Source organism: Mauremys mutica, chromosome 2 (assembly GCF_020497125.1).
Source record: "Mauremys mutica isolate MM-2020 ecotype Southern chromosome 2, ASM2049712v1, whole genome shotgun sequence".
NCBI lineage: Eukaryota > Metazoa > Chordata > Testudines > Geoemydidae > Mauremys > Mauremys mutica.
Window position 1 is genome coordinate 264,821,215 of NC_059073.1, and position 20,354 is coordinate 264,841,568.

At 44.2% G+C, this 20,354-nt stretch overlaps 1 long non-coding RNA gene across 2 annotated transcripts; it reads right to left on the bottom strand.

Annotated features, from left to right (window-relative positions):
- Nucleotides 1-8,082: 8,082 nt before the first annotated feature.
- On the bottom strand, nucleotides 8,083-19,881 carry LOC123362811. Of its 2 annotated transcripts, none has more exons than XR_006576582.1 (3): nucleotides 19,745-19,881; nucleotides 16,369-16,866; nucleotides 8,083-9,285 (listed from the first exon to the last, which is right to left on the bottom strand). It is a non-coding gene; the product is annotated as an uncharacterized LOC123362811 (long non-coding RNA). The 2 variants fall into 2 exon arrangements; XR_006576581.1 differs by having other exon boundaries at nucleotides 8,083-9,290.
- Nucleotides 19,882-20,354: the final 473 nt, after the last annotated feature.

Below are 20,354 nucleotides of genomic sequence, written 5' to 3' on the forward strand. Positions count from 1 at the left end.
TATGCTAGGTATTCATATGTAAATGTGTGCAGAGCTTTAGGGAAAAAACAGGCCCATAACTGCTTGGTGCCTCGATTTCCTCATCTATAAAACAAGATTAACAACAACTACTCCATTGGGGTATTGTGAGGTTTCATTATGAATTACTGTTTGTAAAAATGCTCTGAAATCATTGTACTTCTTTAGCACTTCCCAGCCAAAGTATTTTTATTAGGGTTTGTTCATTTTCAGACATCTTTGCATTTCTGACTCTGAGTTCTGGTTAGGAAACGAACATGGAGTGCTGAAGTGCTGCAGGAAAGCCTGCTGTCATGGTATTTCAAGCCCAACCAGAAATGCAGAAAATCTCCCAAGAAAACTTGTTTTTGCAGGCTCTCCAGGCACACTTTGCATATATCAGCTATGTTTATCCAAACCAAACCCAAATGCCAATCCTCTTGAGATTCATTCATCGCTAATATTAATGCCTTTTTCATTTCCATTTGTATGGTGTAAGTTCATTTCCAAGACTTCTGGAAACCTTGGAGCAGAAAATATGTGTGGACAGCTGTTGTGGAGTGGATCTTGTTTTGTTTATTGTAATTCTAGCCAAAACAAGTAATATATTTCAATGTATTCATTTTTCATACATTTCACTTCCTGGCATCTCAGACTTAGAAATGTGGTGGGGTTAGTTGTGATCAGTTACATAAAGCTGGCTCGGAATAAAGAAAGACATTTTGTGAATTCCACTTCTCTCCTTTTTCAAAATGTGAACTTTTAAATAAGAAAAAATTGAGATAGATGTATAGCTGATCAAAAATAAGGGGGGAGATGGAAAAAATATAAATTTTTCCTGATTTTTGTTCAAATTCAAAACATTCTAAAATGTTTGACCAACTCTAGTTATGTGATATTGTTTCTTGAGCCTGGCTAGTTGAGCATAACTCTTCCAATGCAAAAACCCATGAAAAAACAAATTTAACATTTGTCTTCCAGAAATATTCATGGTTGCAAGCTTAAACAGACATTAATGCTAATCAAATCTGATCATTCAAATCTCTGCAGCAAGTGAACACATACAAGTTGAAAACATGGCTGAAACTAATTAGTTTAAAAATATGAATATTAACCAAAGATTTTATTAGTATTATCCAGCTTTGGGTAATAGCAATGTTGCATACTGAACAGATAATTAAGCCCATAGGTAATATTCTCTGTTGAATTAAAAATAAAACCACATGGTACTCAGTGATTACGGTATAGAAGGCATAGTTTGCCTCGGAAGATAAATTTAATATGTAAAATAAAGTTAATATGAAAGCCTCTAAAACCAGCAAAGTTTGTCAGCTCAGCGAAACGAACAAAATCTGTAGATCTGCTGATAGCCAACATGCTCCACTCTGAAATGCGGCTTTCTGGGAACCATTGTCAGGAGCTGATCTAGAATGCAAGTTATATCCTGCATTAGGAGATACAATCTACATTTCCCAGCGTGTTAATAACTTGACCTCCTTGTGAGGGCCTGCTGTGTGTACTGAAGCTGTCTATTAACTCCCTTGTGGACTGCTGGGTTTGGTATTTAATCTCCAGCAGGAATTTAAGAAGGTCAAAGTCCCCTTCTTTGAGGAATGCCATACAAGCAATAAAACAAAGTAAGTTCACCCCTCAAAGAGCTAGAAGTTTGAGAGCTATGTTGACAAGAGACCTTTAGACTATTTAAACAGGTATTAGAAATTGGGGGAACAGGCGGAAAGTTACTGTAGCTTAACAAGTAAAGGGCGGGGGAACAGCTAAAATACATGGCGCTTTACCCTGCTGTGGCATTTCATTTACATTAACTACATATGTTGGATCAAATTCTGATCTCATGCCCATTGGCTTCTCGCATAACAGAAGGTAGAATTTGGCCCACAACATTTTCTATGTGTGAATGAGTGTAGGAAGCAATAAAAGCTTAGATGAGTTAGTATAAGAAGGATCTTGCTGACATAACAGAAGTCCTCACAGTGTGTGAGAAATCAACCTAAGTATTAATAAGGCCAGAGCCCTATTAAAATAGATTCCAACAACTGTGATGTGCACATCATTTCATTGGGTCAATCCTAAAGTCCTAATGACGGCAAAAGTCTCAATGAAGGCATTGTTTTAGCTCCCTGATTGGGTGACTGACATTTTTATACGCAGGAGGAAGGAAGTGAAAGAAACGGCAAGATGGCAGTGCAAGCATTTCTTGTGTAAACACTCTGGGAAGAATTCACACAAGCATTCACAGACTTTCATTTGCCATGGACATTCTTATGAACAAAAACCACCCCCTTCTCATACCATGATCATACACTATCCCATACCATATCATGGCTCTTCATGGGACACTACTAAAAAGGACTGAATACCGTAAAGGTTAATTCTCAGTTTTATTTGAACAAATGCTGGGCAATATCTATTGAATATTTGCCCTTCTCTGCTGCTAAGGAACCCCCCACCCCTTTCGCCCACTACACCCCAGCAGCTTGCTAATATTCCCCTGTAGTGTAGGTGCAAAGGGCATTATTGCCTTCTATGCGCTGTACAGTAGGAAAGGAACAGTCCCGCTTTTCTCATTCCCTGCTCTGCACTCTGCATTCTCCAGGTGCAGGAGAGTTAATGGCTCCTGTTTCACTTTTATTGCTGCTCCTATTTTATCTGCAGTCAAGTGTTTGGAGATTTCTTTGACAGTCTTCTCAGATGTCTGATTACAAGAAGTCCTTCTCTTATCCAACGCCTTGTGTAGCTGATTACTTCAAAGGGACAGTCCCTCCTGTCTCCCACTTCTGCTGCCCAAATATCTTATTTTCCAGCTTTTGAGATTCAGGGCTCTATTTCTAGCCAGGTGGGAAAAAAGGAGCATTATTGTCACTATCCATACAGGACTCAACTTGATGACAAATCTTGGCTTCTGGCCCAACGATACCAAACCTTGGGAGGAAAAAGCCTTGTGGAATTTGAGGTTTTGTGAATCTCAAATTATTGTGTGTGTTCCCAGGGTGCACAAAATTACTTCAAGTTCGTGAACCCTGTTTTTCCCCAGGTAATTTGAAATCATGAGTTTTTTCGAGTGTGATTCACTCAGTTTAAAATAATATTTCCCAGCTAAACAGAAGCCTGGGCTATTGGATATATGGGATTATTTGCTGGATATACAGTGAAATAGAAGGACAACTTCAGAAGTTACGTTTCCACAAGTGAGTGCCCTATACATATGATTAGGTATATTGGGTGAAATCCTGGCCTCACTGAAGCTAACAGCAAAACACCCATTGATGAACAAGGCCAGGATTTCACCTCTCCTGCCCCACATTGGAGTTTCTCTCTCCCTCAAAGGAGGCAGTGCTTGGTTTTAATCCTGCTCACTCTCTAACACTTTGTTTTGCACTTTACTTCACTGGATGTTTTTTAATCTATTACGCTTTTAGCAAGCCTCTCTTCAGTAGAATCTGACCTTGGAAATATTTGAATTGAATGTTTGATCCCACATTGAGTGGGCTCAGAACAAGGCAAAATAAATTGTCCCTGCTCTAATTGGAACCTCATTCTTTCTGACGTTTCATATGGATATCTCTCTAGCATCACATGCAGAAAAAGCTGCCTTTCCTGTATTTATAGACAAGTTGTATTTACAGTGTCCGGGCATTTCTTATGGCAGAAACCAGCCAATTTATTTGTCTGCAGAGTACAATGCATACATGTGGCACTGAATAAATATTCGTATGTACCAAATGTATCAAAACTCTTTGGTCTTCCCACATTTTTACTAGAACTGTAGACTATAATAATTGAAGGGGGACAGATTTTCCCGTGTGTTAGGTCAGATTTGTACTGCTCTGCCAGTGCAAAGCTGCTTTAAAGCTGGCCACAGGAGGGTCACCCCAGTGATCCCTGAAGCTGGCACAAGTGTTGGCCAGGGAGAAGGGGCATGGCTGCGATATCCATGCCCCTGACAATCTCAGGGTGTCACAAAGGTCCCCCGGGGCTGCTGGCAGCCAGCACAAGTGATAGCAACTATCAAGGAGACCAGATCAGACAGGTACAGATCAGCCTCCAGACTGGGGGGGTGCAAAATGGCTTAAAGCTGCCTTTGCACACACACTCTTTGAGCTGTGCCAAGCTCAGTGTTTCTGGAGCTACAGCTCAGGGCTTAAATTTGCTTTTGATGAAATTTTAATGCGCATAGTCCTTGGTACGAGCCAGACGGCGCAGGTTGAGCTTCATGTGCCTTATATCCTGTTTAATTGTTCTGTTGTTTCTCACTCTCTCTACTGTAAGGTCTGAGGCCTTTCTCTGCAGCCATATTAGGAGAGCAGCATCCAAGTGCCAAGAAGCAGAAAGTCACATCCTCACATTCCATCTAAATTACATTAAAATAATGTAATATCAGGCTGTTAATAAGACGATCCTGTCCTAATAGCACCCATGGGCTGCTCCAGGCCCCAGCATGCCAAGCGCGTGCTTGGAGCGGCATGCCACGCGGGGCGCTCTGCTGGTCGCCGAGTGGGTGGCAGGTGGCTCCAGTGGACCTCCCGCAGGCGTGCCTGCGGGAGGTCCACCGGAGCCGCGGGACCGGTGACCGGCAGAGCGCCCCCCGCGGCATGCCGCCGTGCTTGGGGCAGCGAAATGTCTAGAGCCGCCCCTGATAGCACCCACCATCATCAGATAATGAAACAGATCTTAATATGGTTAAAGAAAACGTTGTTTGATAGCATCTGCGTGGCAAGGAATCCCTTACCAACAGTTGTGATTGTGAAATCTAGACATCTATTGTTTTGCTTTTACAGTCCCTGCTTCTCTATTGTTTATCTGTATGGTCTGTCTGGTTCTTTGATTGCTTCTGTCTGTCACATAACTAATTTTGCTAGGTGTAAATCCACTGTAGTGTGGGGTGTGATTGGTTAAAGAATTGTTTTACAATATGTTAGGGTTGGCTAGAAAATCGTTTGGTAATATTTTAGTAAAATGATTGGTTAAGGTACAGCTAAGCAAGACTCAAATTTCACTATATAAACTGGGGTCCAAACAGAAGTTCTTTGGAAGCAACTCCAGGGCACAGCCCCGAGATCAGAACTGCCAGACCTCACTCTGCTAATGACACCGGGCAGAAGCTGGAGATCCCCAGATGACCTGATCTTGACTGGCCCTCAAGAAACGTTCATCTGCCGATTTGGAGTGGTGAGCATTGTATGCTTAGCACAGGGGTGGCCAACCTGGGGCTCCGGAGCCACATGCGGCTCTTCAGAAGTTAATATGCGGCTCCTTGTACAGGCACCGACTCCGGGGCTGGAGCTACAGGCGCCAACTTTCCAATGTGCTGGGGGATGCTCACTGCTCAACCCCTGGCTCTGCCACAGGCCCTGCCCCCACTCCACCCCTTCCTGCCCCATCCCGGGAGCCTGCCATGCCCTCGCTCCAACCCCTATCCCAGAGCCTCCTGCATGCCATGAAACAGCTGATCGTGAGGTGCGGGGAGGGAGAGGGAGGCACTGATCGGCGGGGCTGGCGGCTGGCGGGAGGCGCTGGGAGCGGAGTGGGAGGGATTGCTGATTGAGGGGTTCTGACATATTACTGTGGCTCTTTGGCAATGTACATTGGTAAATTCTGGCTCCTTCTCAGGCTCAGATTGGCCACCTCTGGTTTAGCATGTGCATTCTGTGTTGATGAATGTTAATAAATAGAGGTTAAGTAGGATATTACTGTGCAAGGCTCTTTCACTGGTAAAAGATCCCACAAATCCGCAGAGTGTAAGGTTACGCCTGAGCCCTAGGAACGGGGTAAGGGTGGGTGCCTAAATTAACAGCATTATGCCTTGAACCCAAGGAACAGGATAACAGTGGGTGCCCCTAGAGTGTGCAGGTAATAGAGAATTTTGTGCAGGTAACACTGCTGTGTTCATGTACAGAGAGGGGAGAAACTGATGGGCCAGAGCAGTGCATAGCAGCCTGGTTGGGGAACAATCAGACTTGAAGTGTTTGAACCAAATTTTGCTCTGTTATTTTGCATCAGTGCAGTTTCCACTGAAGTCAATATGGTTGCACTGTTGTAACTGAGAGCAGAATTTCTCACTCTGCCTAATAATGGTCAGAAGAATTCCTCCTGCACTCTTATTAAATATTCATCTTGCAATAGTGTCAAGAGACCCCAGTCAGGATCAGAGCTATACGAATAATAACGCCTAGCTCTTCTATAGTGCTGTTCATCAGTAGATCTCAAAGCACTTTACAAAGAGGGGTCAGCATCATCATTATCCCCATTTTTACAGATAGAGAAACTGAGGCACAGAGAGGTGCTATGACTTGCCCAAGATGATGCAGCAGGTCTGTGGCACAGCTGGATCTAGAACCAGATCTCCTGCATCCCAGTCCAGTGCTCTATCATCTAGGCCACACCACTTTCTGTATGTATATCCTACTGCGCTAGGAGCTATATACACACACACGCACAAAGGCATGATTAGTGCCCTGAAGAGTTAAATGAGTATTTTTATTAACATTTTCATCCTTGGGATATGCTGATTAACTTTCCCACTGTCCACTTAGGACACCAGAACACCTGTTTGCAGTATATTTAAATGCATACATCCACATTGGAAAACAGATGCTGCATCTATTTATTGCAGAGCCAACTCAATTGCTTAATTATGCATGATGACAGTTTGCCTGTAAATACGTATCAATGGAAATCTATCTGGTTTTTAGTCGATTGCTCATTAAAGTTGCTGGAGCCCAAATCTTTCCGTCTGGCTACGTAACACAAAGCATGGGCAGTTGAATTCAATATTTTCCCCAGTTGTCTCACCACCACACCACTGACTAAAGGGGGCATCTCTGGAAGTTAGGGGACAATACAGTCTTCATGGCCCATTCAGAAGTTGGCCTCTCTGCTGAGACTGGCAACAACAGGGTACACACTGACAGCTACTGTGTCAAGAAGGTGCTCTGAGAAATGGTGTCCTAGCCAACAAGACTCCTTCAATGATAAATTTAGCATGTTCTAAACTGTGATCTCTTTGTGCTTGTTTCAAGTATCCGGGTTATCAGGACACTAAGAACATAAATGGAAACTGCAAATGGAATGTCAAACACCAGCACTCTTCTGCAAAACATCACTGACAGGTTTCAGGTTAAGGAGGATCTGGCTGATACTTTGCAGCTATTACACTGCCGAGGAGTGACCGGAATAAAGACCAGCATTCAAAATGTCTTAAAGCCCCCTCTTTAGAAGGGCTAAGGTCACATTTGCCTTCTTCGCTCAGCTTTGTTGTATAAAAATATAACTCCTTTGGCTTTAAAAAGCAGGTTAAAAAGAAGAACTCAAGGCATTTGGATTAATGTACAAGAACAGGAGGATTAAGAGGCCCAGTCAATTAAGGTGATCTCTTTAAGGCTCTGCTCTTTCACCTCCAGGGCTTGGCTTTAATTCCTGCCCAGACTGATGTGACTAAACTCATTCTAATCTGACAGCTGACATAGGTCAAAAGTTAAACGTGTTGAGGGAGGAAAAGGCAAAAGTCTCATAGTCCGAGTCTCAGAAGTAACACAGAAGTAAATGACTCTACAGTATCTTTTAGATACTTGCACATCCATCAGGGTGGCAGTGTAGTCTGCAGACAAAGACTCTTCTCCGTCCCCACAGTGAAGATTACCTTCAGGGAAGTGGCACTGGTATAATGGAAAGGAGAATTTGACCCTAAATCTCAAGTTAGTGTGTTCCCAGGGATTCTTACACTCTTTCAGCTAACGTTTGTCATTAGCAGAGTCTTTATCTAAGGATTTATGATAAATTAATACTTATCTAAGGGTTACACTTACATTTCAGTAGCATCCAAAGGTCTTGATCAGGATTGGTGCCCTGTTGCAATAGACTCAGGACAAACGTAAGTGTAAACATGGTCCCTGCCCCAAGGAGTTAAGAAGACGAGTAACACACCTGTCAGGTATTCCCTTTTTATATAGTTACAACATCCCATTGGCCCCAGCTACCCCTCAGCCTTGCCCTGCCTTTCCTTGCCCACACACCACCACACTGTAGGCCCAGCAGCTTCCCCATGCTGAGTGGCACTGACCATATAGCAAAGAATAGCAGTGCCCTGGGCTCCATTGCTGCAGATTTCTTCAGCAGTTTCCAGTGCTGACTGTCATCAATGGGCTTCCAAGCAACATCATCCCTGAAGATTTCTCCTTTCTTGCCTCCCTTTCCTAGGACAACCACCTTGAGTGCTCTCAGTCTGCCCACTTTAAAAGCGCTTCGCTGGGCAGAGAGGGGATGGATATGCTGCATTGTAAACCTGAGGCTGTGGTACCCACACTCATGAACTCAGTGTTTCCAAGTGAGCATCCACACTGCATTGTAAACCTGGGTTTACAATTGCCGGACCTGGGTCTCATAACCGTGCTAATGCATCTATACCTCAGTACACAAACCTTCTGACTCAGGCCTGCAGCTTGAGCTGTGGCCACACAGCAAAATGACAGGACTTGGATCTGAGATTCAGATCCACCCCCTGGATGGGACCTAGGACCTAGATCTTGAGTTCTTGCTGACCCGAGTCAGACCGATTTGTGTGTGGATGGAGGTGGGGGTAGGAGGCACAACCCTGAGTCTGAGCTCTAGTTTAAACAATGCAGTGTAATTATACCCTGCTCCTTACCTCTAAAAGGTTTGTCTCTTTTCCCTGCATTCTTCCCATCCTGTTGTGTAGCATGTCTGGTGCCGTCTGTAATGGCTGCTGCATCACAGCCCAGCTGTGGGTGCATTTTGGTGGTGAGTGAGGTTAAGTAATCCTTATGTGTAATGTACACAGTTGGTAATTCTGTAAGACTACTATCATCACAGCGGGGTGCCATAGACATAAAAACCTACACAGTTGGGGGGGTGCCATAGACATAAAAACCTACATGTTATCTAAGGCTAATAAGGGTTTGTAACACTGGATGATGCAGGGACCTGGTTAGGGATGTGGAACCCTTCACCTCCTACAGTAGATCAGTTTAAATCCATCCCATAGGGGTACTGCAACTCATGACCACAAATTATAGAAAGCAGATCGCTGTTTGGTGGCCTGTGTGCAGTGAGTAGATGGTCTCCGTCTAGTTTCCAATGGACAGGTAGCCAGATCACATAAACCACCAGCAGTAATTGGCATTGTTTCTGGCAGCTTTAGCGGAGTGGTCATGGATCACTGATGCGGAATGACTTTATTTTTCCCTAGAGTTGGTTCCTCCATCAGGTCTGACACATATTAGTGGAGTTTGCTTCACCTTTGCCCGACTGCACCTGTTCTGTGAGTAAAACAAGGGCTTCAGTTTCCAGGGCTGCCAGTCTCTCACCTTTCACAAGCAAGACATTCACGTATGCTGTTTAGAGGCAGCAGAGCAGCCCTGTCCCATCTCAAATCAGTAAAAGACATTCTGGCATAACATCAACTAATGGGGTATTTTCCTTTCTGCCACTGTGGAATGACGTCACTCTGCGGGGAAGCCAGGCGACAGGAGTAGACATTACAGAGCTGGAATCGGAGGCCAGCATTCAGCTTTGGGAATTTGGCTGCTTGCCCGCAGATTACAAATGGGGGAAGTGGGACTGCAGAAGGGGATGACAAGAGGCAGGGCAAGTCGGGGTGAGCAGGGAGAGTTCTGGGCTATGAAGATCCCTTTGGCATTTAGGGACTCAATGTGCCCAATGCCATGCACAGGTGAGCAATGGAGGAACAACAATGCAAGGTGCAGCTGCCAAACACAATGGCATCAATCAGCATTCACTCCAAAATGCGCTAGGCATCGAGTGGTTGTGTCTTTTATTGACAGCCACTAGAATGTTTCCAAATCTTTATTAGCCCTGCTGCGGAGACCCCATCCTTACTCTACTCCCTGGTTTTCTGCCTGTGCCCTTGATATATTTATGGGAAGGAGCTGAGGGAGAGGCACACCATGTTGCTAAATCAAATCCTACTCCTAGCCCTACTGTTTCCAGTAGTTCTATGAGATTGGCATGTAACAATATGCAGTATTTCATGGCTCAATGAAACTGCTTCACCAAAGCTGTCCCTTATGTTAAAAGTTAACTGAGGTTATGTTTTCTATGAAACCACTTTCTTCACTCAGTTCATTTTGTATGCAGTGCAGTGGTACATACATAAACATTTCCTTCCTAGTTCCTTCCACTTGCTTGCTTTTAAAGGCATTGCTGATCATTTACTAACAATTATGCTGAACTACAACTTGAAAGGGGGAAGTCTGAGAACTTCAGCCTCTTGTGGCCTGAAAAACTTCACAGTTTTTAACAGTTTGAGTTTTGTCTTTCCATCTCCGGAGCCACACAGAGGAACTGTATTCCTTAATCAAACAAACGGACTTCTACAGAGGGCTCATTCTGTTGCAGTGCCAAAGGGCAAAACTACGGCTGGCAATCCTGACCTGACAGCGTTACGCAAGGCCAGCTGGCTCTGTAGCCTGAGTCACTAGCTAACAGTTCTAAGACAGCAGCATTCTGCCTTCTTAGCTGATAATGGGGCAAATCCTTTTCTTAGGGCCCAAGCAACAGCCACGTTCTTCGCCCTGATGCTGAAGCAGCCAAGGAGCCACTCTGCGGCTTCTACACCAGCCCACAGAGCTGGAATAATGGCCTCTGCGGCCTTGTGGTCTTCCTTTGCATGTGGGCTAATGTCCAGTGGATTCATACAGTAGAAGCAGAACCAGTGGTGTTGCCCCAGGGTGACCAGATGTCCCGATTTTATAGGGACAGTCCTAATATTTGGGGCTTTTTCTTATATAGGTGCCTATTGCCTCCCACCCTCTGTCCCGATTTTTCACACTTCCTATCTGGTCACTCTACTTGCCCCACCCCAAATTGCTGCTGAGTGCAGCTGCACAGGGAGACTCCATGTAGCTGGGCTTCCATGTACAGGAGTTTGCACTTGTTGCCTGGGCATTAAATCCTGCCCCGTTCCATGGGCAATAGAACCACAGTGGTTCCAATTCAGACTAGGCCTTCTATTGTTCCAGAAAATGGGGGCGGATTTCAGCTAGCTATAGCCTTTTCCTAACCCTGCCCGCACCCTTCACACCAAGAACGGAAGGACTCTGTGTTTAGTGCAAGAAGTAGACTTTCCCCCATCCTGTTCTCAAAATGACATAACCAGTGAGAGCTCTCCAAACACACCCATGTGCATCTCCAGAGTGCATAAAGGGCCATACGGAGGTGGGTCTGACCCCAAAAAGGAAGTTTGGCTTGGTGCCTCACTATTAGAAAAACAATAAAAGGAAGAAGAAAGATAAACATTCCCAAATGATCCAGCTGTGGATTGTGCAGTCACTGTTGTTGGGGTGGATTTGCCACACACTACCTCCATGTTTAGTGATTCATCGCATCACATGGTAAAATTAATCTCCCATTCTCAGCTTTGCACCATTCACCATCAAGAGCTCTCCATTTCCCTCGGCGGCCCATAACTGAACATCTCCCCATCCCTCCAGATTTCTGCCAAACTATTCTGTTCTAAACCTTCCTTGCACCTTTCACCCCGAGGACTTGGCTTGGCATGTTGGTTGGAAGAATAACAGTATTGTATAAAGGTCTCCAGAGAGCTGTGTGGAGGCTCATTTATGCTGCTTTTAAACAGACGCACATTTTTGGTTTGGAAAACATGTACATGCATTTACCTTTAGGGGCCACCTACATACTTGCGCATGAATCATTTGCACATTCAATTTCTGAAGGTAGGGGGGAAATGTAACATGTTTCCGGGTAGTGGGGGGGCGGGTGAATTTTCAAATGGTCTGGTGGATGGAAAATGTATTTGTTTTTAAAAGGACTTAATTGTGTGGTTGTGGGTCCATGAATGTATGCGTGTGAATGTGGAAGGTGTTAGAGTGGTACGAGGGCTAGTGAAAAATTTCAAATTTTGAAACATTTCAACAAAAAAGGGACAACATTTTCATTAAAAATTCACACACAGTGTCCTATTTTCACTAGACCTAATTGGTATCTTGCGAATTATTTGCTTTCATTCATTGTCTTCAATGCTGTGGTATTCCCTAGTATCAGAAGACTGGCGTTTTTAGGAGTTTGATCAAAGTTCTTAGCTCTGCCCCCAACTTTTCATTAAAAAAAATGAAACAAAGCTTTTGGGTCAGGTATATTCAAACTAGAGGCTGTAAGTCCACAACAGCAGCAGTGCCTGACAAGTTCAACACATCACAGAAATGGGTGAATAACAATCTAGACATGGAAATGAAATCTTCAAGAACATCTTTCCAGCTCTCTCTGACTTTGCCATGGAAATGACACAGGTTGGATGTGAGCCACAAGCTGGAAGTTCTGAACGAAGGCCAGGTCTACACTCGGAGCTGGTGGCGGGTAATTCCCAGCTTGTGTAGCCGTGTGCTCACTCGCTCTGTTTGAGCGAGTGCTTTAAAATAGCAGGGTAGCTACCTTAGCTTCACCACTGTTTTAGCACAGCAGCTCAAGCAGCACTAGCACAGGTTCATCTACGTGAGCTGGGAATCAGACCCCCAGCTTCAAGTGCAGATGTAGCCAAAGAATGATTTTTTCAAGGGACCTTCCTTTTTCCTTTTCTGTTGGCTATCTGCCAACCCCTGCATCTTTACTGCAGGTGGAGCTTAGTTTGTTCTAGTCCCTAAATGATGCCCTAACATTCATTAGCAGTTGTACAGTACTATCAAAATTGATCCTTTGAAAAAATACATTTACTGTCTAGCAGGCTCGTATGGGCAGCCTTTTGAAACCATGTTAAACAAATGGCTGGTCAGACAGACAGGACACAACCCTCTCTAGACTAACTGGTGTAATGCTGCATGGCAGGTATGCGATCTAATAAATATACCTGTTGAATGAATGGACAAGCAAAGAGAAGGAAAGGAACCATTGCTGGAAGGCACCCAGGGCTGGCTGCCTGCATAGGAGGTACTGGCAGTACACAAGTGCATGAGAGGTGGAGCCAGGTAGCAAAGCAGAAGGGTGGGCATTCAGAAAGAAATGAAAGGGTTATTGAAGAAAAGAGGAATATGCCTTGATAACGTGCCCGGTGTTCATGATGCATGAGAAGATATATCACATAAGGGCCCAAGCCAACAAACCCTGACTCCTGCAAACAGGCCCACTGCTTGCAAGGAGACAGCTTGGGTTTGCAATGCCAGGCCCCAAGTTAGCTGACAGATGCTTAGCATGGTGAATGATGTTATCCCAAGGACACTGATGAAGACTGAGAAGGACGGATGGACTCAGCCACTTGAGCAAGCTTTGAGCACTTGGGACTGTTTGGAGACCCTCAAGTGGTTGTTGTCAGTAGGCCCCAAAGCCTGAACTTGCTCAGGAAGGGATTGCTCTAAGGGACCCTGTTTGTTCAAGCAAAGGCTTCTATCGGTCTCACAAGCTTCAACATCAATAGGCTGCCTGGGCTTAGTCAGCATCAGTTTTGTGTTTGTGAAGCAAACTGCATCCCTCCCATGGCACAAGGGAGATAACTAGAATAGCCTCTTCCATCCACCACAAAGGAGATAAAAATGCAAAACTTGCATTTAAGTACAACAGTGTCTCTGGGCATTCAGTAGGGGATGAGTAAACGGTCACTCCAACCACCTCAGTTCCTGGCAATATATAGAAGAGTTCCAGGACATTATCAGGGCCCAGGCAACAAAGCTAAAAATCGGCTACCTTTTCTGTCCTAGTCTGATTTGACATGCCCACTTTTCCCCAGGAAACTGATGATACACAAAAGTAGGTGTGCACTAATTGTATACTGGCTAATGAGGTATTTGCTCACCCAGCTGCATCATCACAAAGACAGTTTGGGGAGCAATTGTGACTCACAGGCAGCACAACCCCTCCCAGAGCTCCTGGCAGAAAGCAGAATGTGTACGTTGCTCTACCTTTTGGGGCAGTGCAGCAGCACACTTGTCTCTCCTCAGTAGCCAGCTCCGTTGGTTGCTGCGAGGGGCACTGCTAATGGGCCCACCCCACCTTGTCAAGGCAGCAACTTTTCACCAGCCAAGTAGAGCAGTCCTGCACTCCCCTGAGCGTAGGGATGGTGACTGTGCTTTACTCTTACATGGCTGGGTGCAAAGTGGGAAAGGGCCCTCACACCTTCCCTCATCAAACCCATGCAAGGGGTAGGCGCTATCTAGCTCAATGTTTGTAAAGTGCTTTGAGATCCCTGAGTGAAATGCTCCATTGTTAATATTTTATGATAGCAGAGCTATCCTTAAGGGCCATCTGCCTTTCCTTCACAAACACACACTATATATAGTTATTACAAAGCTATAGCACGTCACTCCAGCTTAGCATTTGGCAAACAAGATCTGAGTCCTGGAGCAATTTAGGTTTATTTTAGTTTTCAGAAAGCTTATATTGGTGATTTTAAGTTAAAGAAGATTTTAAACACACACACACACACACACACACACTAATACCTGGATTGTAAAATCTGCACCCTGACTTATCATGAAATGACTGTCTGGATTGGACTGATCATTATTCTATCTGCATTCAACGCCATGGCTGTTGTGCGATGAAAACCAAGCCAAAGGATAAAGAAGATGTAAAGATCAGGCAAATCAAGGTTATTGGCATTCCTTACTGCCTCCCTTTCCCCACTTCCCAAAAAAGCATGACTCATGTGGCATGCAGCACAGATAAATCGGCAACTGCACATACCCACATATGTTGCATTTCTCTTTGCCTACCAGCCACAAGCAACCAAATCTGCAGTAGGGTGAGACAGGAAGGGCTGGAGAGACAGACTTAAGAGCTGCACAGAAAGAAGCAAAATGACTGAAGGGAGAGAGCCCACTAATGCTCCTTCACAGGCTTAGAGCTTGAGCTATTACTGCGCATATAAGAATATAGGAACTGTACAGTAAATCAGATGAGTGGTACATCTAGTCCAGTATCTTCACTCCAACAGCAGTCAGTCCAAAATGCTTCAGACAAAAGTACAAAGAACTCCCCAGTGGACAATTATGAACCAGCCTGCTAGGAGAGTACAGTGGTTAAGAGAGCTGGATGAAGTTTTTCAACCAACATTTTTTTTGTGCAAAAGAAGTTGGTAATTTGGTGGCAGTGAAACATTTTTGCAAATTCACATTGATTTCACCAAATTGTTCCAATTGTTTTAAGAATTCAGAAAATAAAATGTTTGATTTTGACATTTTTGAAATTAAATGTGCTGATTTGAAACAACTTCTCATTTCAAAATTTCCTTTAATTTTATTTTTAAAAATTAAAAAAAAAGGTTCAAAATAAAATCTTTGATTTGACCTGTAACAGAGCACACCTCTGACTGCTGGTCTGGCAGCTCCTCCTCAATCACCTCTTGAGACCAACACCCCCTTCCACAGTGTGCACACCAGCACTTTGTCTATCCCTCTAGCCTATAGCCCCTCTCTTGCTCCAGGAACCGCAGCATCCCCTTCATGACTCAGCCGTCTGGCCTGGTCACTCAGTGTTCCCCGTTCCAGGGGGGCAAAGTCCCTTCTCCCTCGCAGTCCCAGACAGTCTTCGCTCTCACTGCCCTGTGGTGCCACTCCTGCAGCAGCTGGCAGGGGAACCCAGCCCCACCCTCTGCTCTGGGTTGATGGCCCTCTTCAGTCCAGGGACCCACAATGCAGCAGCTCTTGGCTTTCCACTCTCTGCCCTCACTACTCCTTCCCTGGACTCTGGCTCCCTTCCACTTTCTGGATGCACCAGCTCAAAACCCTCCTCCCAGGAAGTCACTGCTTCCTGCGGTCTTTCCCAGTAGTGCCTCTACTACTCACAACTCCTGGGCTTTATACAGGCCCCTCCTGTTCCTGCACAGCTGAACCTGCTTTCAATTAGTTCCCTGCTCCCTGGCTTGCCCTCCAGGTGCAGCCTATGGAGTTAATAGGCTTCCCTGACCATCTTAATCCCTTTCAATCCTGTGTGGGGTAGACACCCCTCATATGACCTAACAGATAATTTTTTTGTACTTTGCAGAATTTCCAGTGAACCAAAACATCCACTATTCACACAGCTCTGGTGGTAAATCAAAAAAAGGCAGACACAATCTCTTTCCCAGTAGTTTCCTTTGTGCCTTCTTAGAGAGTTGCCCATAAGTAGGTATTTATCCCCTGGCCTTTTAAATCTGGCAAAAGGTAAGCTGCCCAAAGTTGCCATGTTAGAGTTGGCTGCTGCTAACTTCATTCCCCACTTCTCTAGCTGGTAAGAGTTTGTGACTTCTGTTCTGTTTCTTCCTCATTCTTGGGGCAGAGGGCACATTCTCAACCCAGCACATTCAGGAAATTAGTGGTTATGAGCTGGAGGAAGGGCAACTTTGACCAGTAAGAAATTCATTCTTGTTTTAAATAAAGAAAGATGACTTACATGAAATAAATGTGGTGATCTCAGTCCAGTTGTTGCCCTTCATAACTGAAAATGGTGGTGATGACAGTATTATGTCTTGTGAGCACAGTTGTAGCTAAAAAGATTGATGCACAAGTGGCAGTCCTTTCCGCATGAAATGCACAGATAGGTTGATGCCAAAGAAGGGATTACAGTCTGTGCTGCTGAGTCCACCAATGTTTGCAACTCAACCTCTATGCCTCAAGATCCAAATGGTTAATCTTGAACTGGTGACCCCATCACTGACTACTGCTCACCAGCTGTCAACATCAATGTTGCCCTGTTTCAAATTATGCTTCAGTGTGTCCTTGAAGCATTTCTTCCGGCCACCGCCTATGCAGTTGCCCACTTTGTTTGCCTTACAGTAATCGTTTTGGCATTCTGGTGTCATCCACCCTCAACAGATGATCAGCCCAGCATAACCGTGGTGTGATAAGCATGCCTTCAGTCTCTGTGGAGTGACTACATTTCAGAACCTCCCTGTTTGGCCACAAACATTAAAGCATAATATCATTAAGCATCCATATTTCCTCATATAGTGTTAAGACACTGTACCTCAAAATAGCACCCTGGAACCTCCACATTCACCACTGCCATATGATTATGAAATGGTCTGTACAAGACATGCCTTGTGAGGTATCATTTTAAAAGGCTTGATCTGTTGAACATTAATATCGTGTTGGATTGTATGGCCTACCATTGTATGTGAAGTTATGAAGCTTTGCTATGTGTGTGTTACTGAAATATGTTGTGAGGTTGGGAGACACCAACAGCCTACCTTTCAGTTGCAACAAAGGACCAGCCAGACATGTGCTAATGGCCCATTAAAGGGAATCCACTCTCCCAATGGCCAACCCAGAGACTTCTGAGAGAAGGCAAGTAGGCAATAGTGACTGCCTGACCAGCGGAGACTGCCTAACCCCCATGTCACAGCAAGCAGCTGAAAGAAAGTATAAAAAGAGAGACAGTGACATCTTCACTTGGCCTCTTCCTCCTCCCACCCTTCTCCAACACCTGGAAGATCATCTGGAAGAAAAATACTTTGAACTGGGGAGTTGATCCCAGGCTAGAAGGGAGTCAAGTCTGTGTATTGAGGAACTGCAAGCTGCTTATACCATCTGTTAGGGTGAGAAACTGATTCAAATCTTGCTTAGTCTGTTTAAGTTAGAATTTAGACTTCAAATTTATTTTTATTTCTTAGGTAACCAGTTTTGGTCTCTACGCCTGCTACTTATAATAACTTAAAACCTATCTTTCTGTAGTTAATAAATCAACCTTATATTTTACCTAAAACAGTGTGGTTTTGGTTAAAGCACTTTGGGAATCTGCACTTCTGACTAGTGCAAGAGGGTACAGTTCTGAGGTGCAGGGCTGGAGCTGGGGGAATTGGCTGATGCCTCCCTATTGATGGCTGGGAGATCATTCATGTAACTCAGCTGGGTGTGCTCCTGCCTGTGGATGTCTGTGTAAGTGAAATGCCTTTCAGAGCTTGTAGCGTGACATTAGCACCACAGTGTGAGAGACAGCCCAGGTTGATGGGTCTGGAGGGCTCAGCGGCCCCACAGTTCAGGGTGATTCTGGGGAACACCGTCACATACATATATGTCATAATTATATTAATCACCAGAGTGTCATTTGACTGTTACAGGGGCTCAGGGTGCACTCCAGACCAGTGACAGAGTGTGTCACCATCTGTCCTGCAACCTTGGATGCCTCACCATGCTTTGCTGCTGTAGCTCCTGAGCTGGGATGCTCACAACCAGCCTACAAGCATGCAGGTCACACTGTGTGTGTGTGTGTGTGTGTGTACGTGCGTGCGCACACGCACGCACACGCTAATCAAGCCTAGTTCAGCAGCTCTGACTCCAGCTCTCATCTACAGTCCTACTCTGGCTTCCACCAGTCTTGGTTAGTACTTGCAGGGTGACCCCAACCAGACCCAGTCCCAACTTTTTCCAAAACTGCATGTGCTCTATAAAGTCCAGTCCTTTCCTGGGCAGTTCAAAGAAATCACAAGGTTCATTTGTTCCTCTAAAGACCCAAAAGCGAATTACAGCTTTTTAACTTTACTGAGGTGAATATACCCTTCCATTTAAACACAGCGCTGAGTTGGCTTATAGTAAAAATAAACAAATTTATTAATAATAGGACATAGGTTAAATGATGCCATGAAAAAGGAATAAAGTTAAAAATGGTTACAAGCAAATAAAAGTGGAAATACGCATCTAAAAGTCTAAAATTCAATCTAGCAAGGTACAGGCTTTGTTCCAGATGGCATCTCACCTATATTCAGTTTCCAGAGACTACAATCCTTCCCCACCACTTTGGTTAAAGGACCCATTTTCTCAGCTAGCAAAAGCTCTGTTCCTTTCTGTCTGTCTAGTGATGAATGCCAAATATGGCTTCTGTCCTTGTTTCTATCTTCCAAAGTTCAGCAACCCTGTTTCAAGAGGCAGGATGACCTCATGCTGTTCTTCCCTTTTGTGAGCTTCCCATCCCCCTCTATGTAAATGGAGCTTCCATTGTTTTGATTCCACAATGCTTAATTTATGTAGGAGACAGGTAAATAGCTGCCTTCTCTCCTGTCTGGGAGGAAATCTGTTTTTCCCTGTTTGGCCACAGACTTTAAAGCATAATATCATTAAATGTCCAAATTTCCTCATATACTGTTAATACATATATTTCACAGTGATATGAATTGCCAGTGTGTGTCATTAGCTTTCATAAACGACCTCATTCTGTATACGCTTATAATGCAGTAATGGTGTATTCAATTAGTTGATTCAATTGCTTATCACTTGAGGTTCAGAACTCCTCATCTTTATAGACCAGTGAACCTTTGAAATGGATTCTTCTGATGGTTGCCCCTCAAAAGTAAAGTTTATTCAAACTGTGAAGAAAGCACCGTGGTGTCTGCTGGTGAAGGAAGCTCCATGCTCTTTCTTTCCCCACTTAATAGCTTTGTTTACCTAATATGTAAAAATGCACCTTCATTGTCTTTTGCCTGAAGATCAGACTGGTCAGAGAATCTAATACACATTCCTTTGTCTAAGGCAGACCTGTTTATCAACTCCCCCTGAAATGTTTGGTCTAAACACACACTTTAGTCATAATTCTAGTATATGTCCATAACTCTTAATACTATCACTTACATATATAATGTACAAATATTAATACTCAGCGAGTTATTAGTTTTCAAATGATACCTCACAAGACATATTTTGTACAAAGATTATTGCAATAGTGTGTTGGGCATGAATACAGGGCTGCCCAGTGTCACAATGACTCAGCCTTTGGGCCTCTAGATACATATGGCAGTTAATCTCGAACTGGTAAAATCATCATAGACTACACTGACAAGCAGTAGTCACTCTGCTGCTGACGACACCCAACTGTCAACATCAATATTGCACTGTTTCGAGTTATGCTTCAGCTTCAGTGTGTTCTGGAAGCATTTCTTCTGGCAGCCTAATATCCAGTTGCTCACTTTCAGTTCTCTATACAGCAACTGCTTTGGCATCCAGGTATCATCCCTCCTCAGCACGTGACCAGCCCAGCATAACTGTGATGCAATAAGTGTGGATTCTGTCCCTGTGGAGTGACTATGTTCCAGAACCTCCTAACTGGTAACTTTATCCTACTATTTAATGCAGAGTATGGCACGCAAATGTTGTAAATGGAACTTATCTAGAAGTTTAATGTGATACCTGTAGCAGGTCCAGATCTTACACCCAAACAAGAAGCTGTACAACTCAACAACTTTATAGATTTTTAACTTAGTTTGAAGCTTAATACTACGTCACTGCCAGACTCTGCCTGATAGACTACCAAACAGTGAACTAATTCAAGGTAGATGAGGTAATATCTTTTATTGGACCAACTTCTGTTGGGGAGAAAAATAAGCTTCTGAGCCACACAAAGAAGTTAGTCCAATTACACACCTTGTCTCTCTAATATCCTAGGTCCAG